Source organism: Thunnus thynnus, chromosome 5 (assembly GCF_963924715.1).
Source record: "Thunnus thynnus chromosome 5, fThuThy2.1, whole genome shotgun sequence".
Classification (NCBI taxonomy): Eukaryota; Metazoa; Chordata; class Actinopteri; order Scombriformes; family Scombridae; genus Thunnus; species Thunnus thynnus.
In genome coordinates this window covers 18,152,234-18,165,178 of record NC_089521.1, presented here as the reverse complement: position 1 = coordinate 18,165,178, position 12,945 = coordinate 18,152,234, and positions in this window count along the sequence as shown.

Genomic DNA, 12,945 nt, shown 5'->3' with positions numbered 1-12,945 from the left:
GGTGGGAATCATGACCCCTGTCCTTTTCAAAGACGGTCTCTGGCATCGGATGTCAGCAGCCTCCCTGATTGTTCTCTAGCTCCCTACTGACTCCCTTCCATTGATGATTTTGACCTCCTCACAATCACTCCTGTGATTGGATTTGGTCTGATGTTCACAGGTAGCTGATGTTGTATATTTTCAGTGTTCATTCAGTCTCTTGTCAAGGGTCCTTGCCTTTTATCAATGTTGTGGTTTCTACAGTTAATGTCATACACCACTCCAGTCTTCCTTTCTCAAGGTCCTTATCCAGTATGTCCGTCTGTTATCACGTGACTGAAATTATATTTGACAAATGAGCAAACTCCAGCTACTGATGAGGAAAAAATACTGTGGTCACTTTTCAGGTGCATCATTAAGAATTCAGTATAGTATTATAGTAAGTGCTATAAAGACTATATCTGTAAATTAAAGGATAAGCCGGCTTTTTGTTTTAGTTTTTGATTATTGTAGACAAATTCCATGAAAAGACCAAAACCAACAGTGCGTTAGTCCTCCTCTTAACACTTCTTGACTTCCTTACCCTATCTGTGGCACTTTTCATTTCACTAATGAAAAGTTCAACACACATGCAACAACTCTAGGAATATTTCATCAATCAAACAAGACACTAAATGAACACCAGAAAAACATAAGCTGCCTGTGAACAGCAGACCAGTCACAGCATCTACTGGGAAACGGGGTCAGTTGTTGGCCAGAAGTCAGTGAACAGTGGAAAAAGCTCAAGGAGTACATTCGTCTTTGACCAGACACAAGGATACGACCACCTGTTATAAGGCGAGCCTGAGCATAGGTCACGTGATGACAACCGAACAAATGCCGTCCTCTGAGGATGTGGTTGAAAGCTCCAGAAAAAAGGAAGTGGTCCTTCAGTCAAGATTTTTTTTTTTGTCAAACTACAAATACATGTAGAGTTGCATTTAAAAAAAGCTAAATAATTTCATTAAACAGCAGGGGACTGTAGTTTTTACCAATCATTACTCAAACAGGAGTTAATAGTGCATTTACTGAGGACTATTTTCAGACATGGATTAATACACATTTGGTGCACTGTTGAGTATTTGCAGCAGCAGGACGGTGTATGTGGGATTGATTCAAAATAAACTACAGTGCCTGTGTTCATTGTAATGATGATCATGTCACCAAATGCAACAATGTGGCTGTTTCTAATATTTTTTGTTAAAAAAAAAAAGTAAAGTATAAAAATAAAGTATATGAAACTTTGGCTACACAGATGATACTTGTTAAAAATCAATTGATTGCTTTGTCGGGAGATTTGTTGACGATGTGATCATTTTTAGCTGCTTTTGCAATATCCTTCATACATCATTGTCACTTGTTATTGTTGTTATTTCATATTTCTATTGGATTTTAATTTCACGTGTTCTACTCTCAGGCATTCAGCCAGGCTGTCTCATTTGTTTACCTGTTTTTAGTAATTATGTTCTGCCCAGTAACTTGTATTATTGTGGTCAAAGCCTCATTAACATTGAAGATGTTTAGATGGAGCAAGAATTATTTCACTGAGTGGCTCATTTATCATCACTGTCACTGTTTCTCATTGTCACTTTATAAAAAGATCCAGTCTTGGCTCCAGTCCTTCTGTGTGATGTACACAGAAGTGACGAGTATATTTTGAGCAGGTCTGCCTTTTTTAAGGCTTTTGTTGAGAATCAGTAACAAAGGTACAAATTAAATTCTTTGGTCTTTTTTGTAACAGTATATCTGTGGAATTCGGTAACTATCCCATTAAGCGTTTGGTAGGAATGCACTAACATTTTTTTGCTTTTGAGAGGAAAAGTAATTGATGCCTTGATTGTGTTCAGTGGGAACATTTTTTTCAATGAAGGAAATGCTACATTTTTATACTGCATGTACAACAAACACGAATTTGTCATGTGTGGTCAGGTTTAAGCAACAAAAGCTCTTTGGTTAAGGTTAGGTTTTTTTGTTCAGTGTTAACAAAGTAAGTAACAAAGTCTTGCTTCAAGGCAGTGTTGACATTTTTGATATTTAATCAAGACCACAAGCATTACCCAGCCTTAACAAAGTGCTGTGAGTGTTCACACACAAGCATAAAAAAGTTTATTTAGTTGCTGTAAGTTTATATTGAAGGGAAAACAAACAAAAAATCAGTAAACCTTTTGCACCTTTGTCACCTTGGACAAATATATCTTCCAAATCAATAAAGTGTAATAACATGTAATTTAGTCTGTTTCTCTTTGCTACTGTGATGCATTATGTCCACTTATTTTCAGTTTTGAACATCCCTGAGAGTTCACCTTCAAGCATTTTGCAGCTTTTATTGGCTGATGTATATGCAATAATAAGATCACTACAGTGTTTGATTCTTTCAGAAAATTCCTTGATTGATTTAATGATTTTTTTCCTGCATGGAGAGGATGTATTGTATAATTATCTCAATTATATAATGCATCCATTGATTTACATTGTCATTGTAGATCAATAGAATACATATCACACTGAACACCATAACAAACCTCCGTAAGTCTGAAAATAGATTGTTTTCAAGGCATTTCTTGAGACTAATCCTTGTTCTCTGTCAACAACATGCTTTGCCAGTTACTATACTGTAACATCGTCATTGATCTGTTTGAAGAAAGGCTCCGTACATAGAGAAGTTATGTAATGTAGAAAATACTGTTTTGTTGCTCTCTCTCAAAAATATCTTCTGTTTTTTCTCTTTTTATTTTAACAAAGATGCAACAACAGACAGACACAACAATGAATGAAGAACACAAAGCCAAGAAAATGAATCAGCCAGAGCCTTTGCCAGTTTTATACAAATCATCATAAATGTTGTCTGGGAGCTATAACTAATGGAATGACAGAAAATACATTTTATCCTCTTTTTATACTCTTCATACTGTACAGATATGTAATGTATACAAATTAATTTCAATATTCTCTCAAATTTGTCTAAGATCAGAAGGAAATCAACATGTATGAAATTTGAAATGCTTTGTTGTGCTCACCACTCATATAGATGAGAAACTGCATGGTTTATTGTGCAGACACTGTGTAGCCCTAATTCTCTATTCCCTGCAGAATTTGAAAAGCAGGAAACCCAATTTGTCCTGATGAATGAAAGTCATTATACCTATAATACCTCAAAATCAATGTAAAACACCCTCCTGAAAACCTACTAAAGTTATATAGTCTCAGACACCCCTCTACAATTCTTTGCCAATAATAACTGTACTGTATAACAGTTAGAGTACTCATTAGACAGACAACGCATTCACAGTGTCACAGCACATTAGAGATGAAATACACCACATAATCATATTTAATCGCTCCCAGGGATGCACAAAAACTGAGAAAAATGGGTGCTATTAGGATAGAGTGTTTCTTTTATCTTGAACTGCTATTCATTGAACACACTGGTACTTTAGGGTGTGTGAGAGAAAAAAAACAGATGTGTGTGGGTTTTGTTGCTAGCCAGAGGAAGTCTTATAAGAGTAGAAGTGAAAGGAGTCTCATCATCTCTGGCTGCTTCATTTCCAGGGTGGCAAAGTAAACATGAGAGATTGGAGACCTATATGAAAGTGAACAAGCTTTAAGGGAGTCACCTGGGAGCCTGGCTCACCTGCACATGCCTTAGACTCATGCCTTAAGTCCTTACATCTAATAATAGCTGTGTGCATGACTCAATTATCAAATTCTCACTACAATTTCATAGTTGATTTAAAACTCTTCTGTTGAGCAAAGCAAAATTTTCTGAATGTATTAAAATTCATGAATGGCACAATTATCAGTCTTCAGCAATATGTAAAGGAACACAATTTTATAATATGCAAATTAATAACACTTCAGGCTCTTTGATGTAATATCTTACAGCTATAATGATTCATGTGTACGCTGGTGGAACATCAAAGAATAGAAAATGAGTGTACAGCTGTTAAGCAGCCTCTTTAATGCGTTTACTACTTGTCTATGGTACAGATAAAATGTGTCTGAAAGAAAAAGGCCATGTGTCATTCATTTTTAATATTAACATTAGTCAGAACCTCCATTTTTCTTTTCAGACAAAGCTTTATACCAGCTAGACTCCAATAAATTACTTTCCCTGGCATTAATCTGACAAAATTGCAATTACCAGAAGTCAATGCAAACAAACTAAACACAAACAAAAAGTGGAATAACATTAAACATCACACAAGAATTTTAAATGTTATTACTTCTTCTGTTGAATCTCTATTTTAAAAGCTTCCAGTCTTCTGTTCCCATTCCTTATCACCAGGCTTATTTTGTATGCTGGTTATTAACTTCATTATGATGCAGATGCAACCTAGAGTGCATGTTGGAGTGGCTGAGACATGGCACTGATCTCTTGAGAGTGCTACTTATCACACAGTCTTGAAGCAGTGAAAGTGGTCATCAGTGAGGGCACATTGTATTGGGTCATTTATTTCAGCTGTACACACACGTCTCGAAATGTGAAAGCTTGTTTGCAGTCATATGAAGATATTCAGGGCTGCAGTGTGACGTAATTCGTACTAAATCGTGTTTGTTCCTGGAACACAGTGGTAATGGACTGCAACAATTTTGAACAGGATGAGGTTGTTTACTTGACAAAATTGTATGACAATAGTAGTAATGTTTGTCACTCAGGGAGTGAAAGGAGAAGGGAAACTTATCTCAGCAGATCAGTAAGTCAAGAGACAGTGTTAGGCTAACCTTGTCTCTCTGTATTACTATATTATTTACTGTATGATTATGTAAATACTAATTAGCTTTACCAGTTATGTTTCGAGGGAATTGCTGCCAGGATTATGTTTAGAGTGAATGTTTTGCCAGAGAACAAAACGCAATATTCTTGTATCTCTTGGAAGTCCTAGGGAGGTCATGAGGTGTAAAGTCAGTCTTAAAACAATACTGACATATCCACACGTACATTGAAAGAGATATCAGGTGCTGTAAGTGTTTCTCCTGTCCATATCAGCTGTGAAAAGATCCCTTCCAATGTCTCAGATGGGGGACAAAATCACAGTCCTTGATCTGTACAAAATTTTTAAATTATGGTCTTTTTAAAACAAAATTTCCTCTTTGTGTTACCGTCCCTCCACTGCAACTCATACTATTTTTTTTACTAAAAAGACTGTAACTCTGGAAGACACTCAATTGATTTTTCTCACTCAGACTGCTGAAGCTGAGCTTTAGAGTGTATTTTTTGCACAGAACAAGGACTGTAGTTCTTCAGTCTCTTGTATCTGAGTTGTTTCAGGAGGGGATTTCATTGCCAGTATGGACAGGAGGAACAATTACAGCGACCAATACTGTAACTGTTTTAATATATATACAGTATGGTTTTGTCAGTATTGATAGACTTAAAAAACATGAACTTATCCTTTAAAGTAAGGGAAGAAAAAATATCTCATGCTTCATATCCTTTTTTTTTTTTTTTTTTTTTTCAAAATCTTAACCAAGTGTCTAATTATTATGTTATAATGAGATGAGATGCTTTATTTATTATGAGCAGATATTACAAGAGTGTATATTGTGGGAAAACAAATGAAGTATGTTGTCAGTGCAGTGTCAGTGTCCTAGTTATGTTGATAAAAAAACATAATTGGCAACATTATGTTTCTCCATAAAACCCTATAGCAACTGCAAGTTAGTAGTGTATAAATATAATTTCTCTGATACAGGTTTGTAATTGGTTCACTAATCAGATCTGAGATACTGATGAACTAAATAGGTCACAGACATTTTATCACACCTTCAACCCTGTATATCTAACAGGTGTTAGATGATAACAGTTCTCTCATCTCATGCAATATTTGCCAGCGTCATCTTATTAACAGCTTCATAGCATCCAAGCTATATGGCCAAACACCTGCAGGGATTAGTATTAGTATCTTCCCTTTGGTCTGAAATTCCTGTAAATAGTTGTAGACTGAGGCAGACCCTCCTACATCCTCTAAAACAAAAGTTCCCAACTCCTGGACTGCGGGCCGGTACATTTGTTAACAGACCACAAGGGATTTATGATTCAGATAAATTTATTGTATATTGTAGCTATTTGTGTGGTAATCACCTTGAACTTGACAAGGCCGATCTTCCCTCATCACTCTCTGTCACACCCCCAACAACAGGATACTGACTCTTAACAAAAAGGTCATCAGTAAACACGGAGATCAGTCCATTACATTGACTATTTATATACAGTCAGTGGTCCGTCATCATATACTTAGCAACTTGATCTACGTATGCTGTATTAATTTACTACTGTAGTTAACTCACACGAGTAAAAAGCAAAAATACTGAAAGGCCTAATGTGTGAGTTAGCAACTCTCAGTAGTGGGGTGCTTCTGGTAGCTGTGTTGGATAACAGACTGGTGAGATAAAGATTATCTTTATAAACCAAGTGCTGGTCTGATGTGATTGAGGAATTAACTAAGATTAATTAACTTATGTACCAGAACTCATTAGAAAAGGCGCTTTTGATTGATAAAGTCCCTTGAAGTCCCTTAAAGTTGTAATACTAAAGATTTCAGTCCTTGTTGATTTGGCATCACCCGTGGTTACGGATGGGTGTCGTATTGTTATGTATCAATGATAAGTGCATACATATGAACTCAGGTGGAGAGCACTGAGGCTGTGTTTGAAATTGCATACTAACGTACTGCCCACTACATACTCAATATGACGTCATGCTTAAGTCTATTACACACATTACATATTTAGTATGTGATTTCGAACACAGCCTGTGTTTTGACTTGACTACAATATTTTTACTTCACATTACAGGTCATTACAGCACGTAACCAACTTAACAGCATCGCCACAGGTTAAGTACTAGTTACTTCAAATCCCATCTTTCTTCTTTTTGCTTCTCCTTAACTTAAACAGTTGTTTAAGTTTACGTTTCTCCACTTACTGTAATTTACAGTGAATAACGTTTTGGAGGTTTAATGAGTCTACCAAAGTGTGATGTCTTTACTGGAACTGCTGTAGCCACTTTACATGTTACAGTTTAATTCACAGGGGAAGGAACAGGTGCTGGCATCATCAAGGTGGTCTCTGCTGGTTCACTTGTAAATGCCACAAAGTCTTCCTGATCTGTACTGTGTGGTTCTGGAAAACTGTCCTCTCTGCTCTTCAGCAGGTGTCGTCTGTTTCTCTGAAAGGTTCTGTCTTCCGGTGTTTAGATCACAAAAGACCATGGCTGAACATGGCTATGTGTCACAACTGCTGGCTGCCATGTATCTCCTACTCTGAACCTAACTGTCTTCTAGCCAGGAGTCTGTTTCAGAAAGCAGGTTTAACAACCTCGGAGAAATTTTCGGTTCCAGAAAAACAGATCAGAGTCAGTTCAATCAACTCTGAGTATCTTCACCTTGAGTTAAGCGCATGTGTGATGAATGAAAAAAGTCATCATAAACGGAGCTCTAATACTATGATTTACCATGGCAACAGGTAAATAGATGGCAGAGCCTCCATTTTAATCCAGTGAATGTAGAGATATTAATGCAGGACGGTGCACATTTATCTGCCTGAGTCAGAAGGGAAAAGTGTCAATAAGATAACACAATTAAGTTTTATTCAGTGCCGTCCATTAATTCCTCATTTACCAGACTTACATTTCCTTAATGGATGATAAAGTGGAATCTGACTGTGTATCAGGCTGTAGCTACATTATATTTTAAATATTTTGTTCAGCTTTAATGTGATGAGAGACAAAACACAGGAGGCAGCAAGTGAAGATGAAAAATGTATCATAAAAAAAAGAAGAACTTCCACTCACAAAAAGAAGGACATGCAGAGGTTTTATTCTGAGCTGAAGGTGAATTCACGCTGTGTAATATTTGAATGTGAAGACAAAAACTGCTGTTCAAAGAAATGACTGATGCACATAAAAATGTTAACTTTAGAAAGTCCTAGAGTAACAAATTAATATCCAGACACTTAAACCTCCACTAATTAATGCTTTTAATCAGTAATTACCATGGTAACTGACCCTGAGTTTAAGTTAGCTCTCTTTCTGGAACTGAAAACCCAGAGTGTCCCTCATCTCAGGGTTAACAAACTAAACTCGCTTTCTGAAACAAGGCCCAGGTCTCCCGCTCCGTGATCAAAACAGTGTTTTTGTTTCATTTGTCTCTTCTTCATTTGTTCATGAACTTTCCCGGGGTGTATTCCAAAAAGCGGGTTCAGATTATTTCCTTATTCATTCAGTCTGTATCAAAGCACATTAATTAGCGGAGGTTTACTGTATGTCAAAATCCTGGTTGGATATTAGTTTGTTACTCAAGGACAAAGTTATCACTTCTATGTGCATCAGTCATTTCTTTGACAGCATTTTTCACATTCAAATATTACACAGCATGAATTCAGCTTCAGCTCAGTATAAAACCTCCGCATGTCCTTCTGTTATAACACTTGACGCCTTTTCAAGTGCAAATTACCAAACACATTATCACTGGATCAGACTGTGAGCTTACATTCATGTCTCTGTCTTTGATCTATATATATTTTTTTAAAATCTTTAACTATCTTTTTCATCTTCAGTTTCTGCCTCCTGTGTTTTGTCCCCCATCAGATTAAAGCTGAACAAATACATTTAACATGTAATGTAGCTACAGCCTGATACACAGTCAGATTCCACTTTATCATCCATTAAGGAAATGTAAGTCTGGTAAATGATGAATTAATGGACAACACTGAATAAAACTTTATTGTCTTAACTTATTGACACTTTCCCTCACTCTGACTCAGGCTCTTTTTTTAAAGATAAGTGTACACCATCTGCATACACATGCATTAATATCTCTACATCCACTGGATTAAAATGGAGGCTCTGCCTTTTATTTCTCTGTTAATTGCGTGGATGTATTACAAGAGATTTTATAATACATCCATGGTTAATTGAACTGACTCTGGTCAGCTGTTCTGAGATTTCATCAACTCTGAGTTCAGACTCAAAGTTTGTTGAACCTGCTTTCTGGAATGGACCCCTGTACAGCTGTGGCTTTAAAAGCTGAGTAGTTGCAGGCAGGTTTGTTGTCAGTTGCCAACCCATCAACAGTTGAGCAGGAGACAGTTTCACCCCAATCTAAAGGTGTAGAAGATGACGAAGATTTTCGAACATTTTGAAGTGTCCAATATCAAAACAACATGTTGTGTTTGACATTTGAACATTTCATCTTGCAGTGCCTCTGTGCTCCATTTCAGCTACTGTGCAACAGAGCAGAAGTTTAAGAGCAGTACAATTCATTGAGCTATCAGAGAGCAGGGAAATCCATCTTTTGATGCCCCTACATATAGTGTTCATATGGAAGAATTTTACATTAGAAATGTATGTTTTGGAGAGACAATAAAATTGGAACTATGGCTAATGTATTTTTCTTCAACATAGACAGAACATTCAAAAAATTTTCATTGGGACATTTCTTCATTATATGCACAAACTATTGTACCGTTAAGTTTTAGTTCATGTTAGGTGACTAAAACCACTTTATTAAGATTCGGTAAAAACTTACATGGTTATAGTTGAACACTAAAATTTGTCAACAGGATTCAAACCCAGGCTGGCTGTGTCAAAGGGAAATGTTTTTAAGGCTCATTCACTGCCCCTAGTTCATACCCTTACCTGCAAATCCACTTTGTGAATGTCCTTGCGTTGGTAATGAACTTGTAAAGTGGTGACACAAAACTGTTGCATATAAATGTAAACAGTATGACATTCCTGTAGTGCAGCATGTATATTTGAATACAGAACCCATTTTTCCTTCCTGTACTTACCCCCTCACTGGTGTATCACTCTCAGCTTCTCAATGCAGTGTGTAGTAATCAGCATGACAGTATTCTTCACCATATGTGGCACCTGGACCGACACTCAGACAGGTGGGAAATGAACCACAAACAGATTTCTTGGACGTGTTTCAATATGAGACCAAAATTTAAATGAGTGCAATCAAAAAAAAACCTCTGGTGCCCCGATCCCTTTCCACACAGATCACATCAACAAACGAAACACAGCTTAATTTCCTAGTATGAAGTTTTTCTTTTTCTGTAACTCAGTTGTGGTGATATTCGGAAATTATATGCAATGAGCATTTCATATTGGTTGTCAGATAGACACACAGACAAAGAGACAGACAGGCAGACTGACTTATAAACTGAATTAGTGCCTTCAGTCAGTAGAAGTGAATTCAATGGGAATGTTTTTTTTGGACACAGCTGCCCTCCTGTGGTTATTCTTAGAAATTCAATGTGTGTGTTTCCACCAGAGCAGTCATTTGTTGTGTGTTTCATAACAATTCATGAACCATACCGGCCATATTTGAAGAAATTACACAGTACATTTAGTACAGTATTTCTTACATTACAAGTTTGCCGTTGTAACATAAGTTTTGGTTGTCAGAGAGAAATTGATTCAACTCATTGGTCAATTTTGAGACTGTAGTTTGTGGTTTGGCTGCACTGAATCTGTTGGTGTTTATGTACACTACTGGTTTTAATAGATGTTTCAATACACCGACATAACATAACATAAAATGTGTTAATAAAGCTTCGCCTTGATCTACAATCTAAGAAATAAATATGAAGTGAATCATAACAGACAGGCAGTCAAAAACAGATAAATACAAATAATACATAATAGTGAGTTTACACCATAAATAATCTGGGATATTAAAAAAAATGTAACATTCACATCTTCTTTTTTTTTCTTTCCTACTCTTCTTATTTATCATCAATGTTCATGAATTCATGAATGAAGAGCAATTTTTAAAATTAAAATTGAAATCATTGAAATGATCCAAAGAGCTTTTAGCACTTTCAACTTATTTGGAAAGTCTTTGTAGACTGAATCTTTGCACATCTGTATAAATGTGAACAAGATGAGTGTTAAATGAATAATGTGGTTGCCAAAATCTGTTGCATAACTCTGAATTTGTTCTGGTTATGTCATGTCCCATCTCATTTAGCCATCATCAGATGTTTTAGCCAATGATGTAAAGTGATGATGGGAGGTAGAGAGTCAGACAGACCCCACTTTTAAATTTCCTGTCCAGCAGTTCAGTGCGATCCATGTTTCTTCCAAAAATCGATTACTTCTGGGGAACAAGAGTCTTCTGGCCTGCCTCCCAGGTCCAAAAGACTTTGGACTCTGGACAGCACTTTGTGCAGTGGAGCTTACGATCAGATGCTTGTCAGCTAGTTCAAGCACACAAACACAAGTTACAGTTTTTTTACGATTGCTTAAGCACAATTTTGAAAACACGGCTCATTTTGTCAAAACACAACACAGAAAACAATTCACACAACCACACACACAAGTACTGTAACACACAAGACCAGTACTGCAAACTGATGAAGATATTTATTTCTCTCCACATTGTAAAATCAGTCAATACATCCGTGCATTTCCAAAGGTTGTATTTCTCACTGAAAATCAGAACAGAACATATCCTAAATAGAGTATAGTTCATAAACACAGCAAAAACATTTGTGGAGACAAAAGAGAAAGCATGGATTCAAAAAAAAATGTAAGCATCATCTCTTCTCCGAGCTGGATCTGGCCCGGGCACTTCGTCCACATCACAGGCTTCATCCTTCGTCCAGCGAGGGAAGAATCTTCTTGAATGGCGAATCCATCCTTGCACACACCCTGCATCAGTTTGGTCGCAGGCCTCCTACATGGCTGGAGATCATAAACCTTCCACCACCTTGCCAGAAAAAAAACTCCTCAATGGGGTTAAGGAATGGAGAGTATGGTGGGAGGTATTGGAGTGAAAATTGTGGTTGCTGATGAAACCAGTTTTGGACCAGAGCAGATTGGTGGAAAGATACATTGTCCCAGATGACAATGTATCTCATCTGCTCTAAAAATGTGAGTATGTGGTCTGTGTTGTAAGGACCTAAGCTGGCACAGCGGTGGAGGACCCCATTCTGCATTGATCACCACGTTGGCCTGGGGCATTTGAAATAGCTCTGTGTATTAAATCTAGCCTCATCTATGAAGATAAATTCATGAGGGATTGCATCAGCTTCCATTTGCAAAGCTCATTGTGTAGTTCAATATAGCCCTTCTATAAATTTACATGTAAAAAGGTTCTATGTGCAGTGCACGTACTGAACTGTACATTACTTACCTCTATGTATTCATGCTGCAGGTCTTTTACTCCCAGAATTGGCAGTCGGTAGGGTTGTTTCATCTGTATGTGATGTTTTTTAAGGGATTCGCCCCAGTGTTGATAGAGAGTCCTGATGGACATGATTGAAAACTGTGTGGTCGTTGAGGATGTTTGTTAGAAGCCTATCGCATTATTAGCCAAAACCATGTTTACAAACCCTCATTCCTATATAGAGCAATCAAAATACATGTAAAATGTTACAGGACAGCGTACAAGGCATTTCAGGCTGTTTCAAACATGGAATGAAGTTAATGGGTAACAAAAAGTACTGATGTAGTGCATATAGTAGGCTACTATACTATACTAAGTACTGATTTTACTGTAGACAGTAAAGAAAAGTCGTCTTTCACCTGTGCTCTTGTCGAAATTGCTGAATTACTGTTGCAGCAGTTTATCTGCTGGGGTTGGGCTGAACTCTTTACAACATGGTCGACCAATGTTGCTTGAATCCCTTCCTCTTCCTCTCCCTACCCCTCTTCCTCCATGGACTCCCCCTCTCATCCTCACTCTCCCTCTTCCTCTTCCTCTTACTGCAACGTTGCCTTTTTCATTTTCATTCCATTTTTGTTGAGAACAGGTACACTCACCTGTTTCCTTTTTATAGGCGTTACGCCTGATTGGTGAGTTCACAATGAAGCACTTATGTGTCTGAACACCTGACGGCCGTGTTTGATCAGTCAGTTCATAGGTGTGGTATTTTAAGAGGCAGTACCTTGAAATGGCAAAGAAGTGACATCATTTT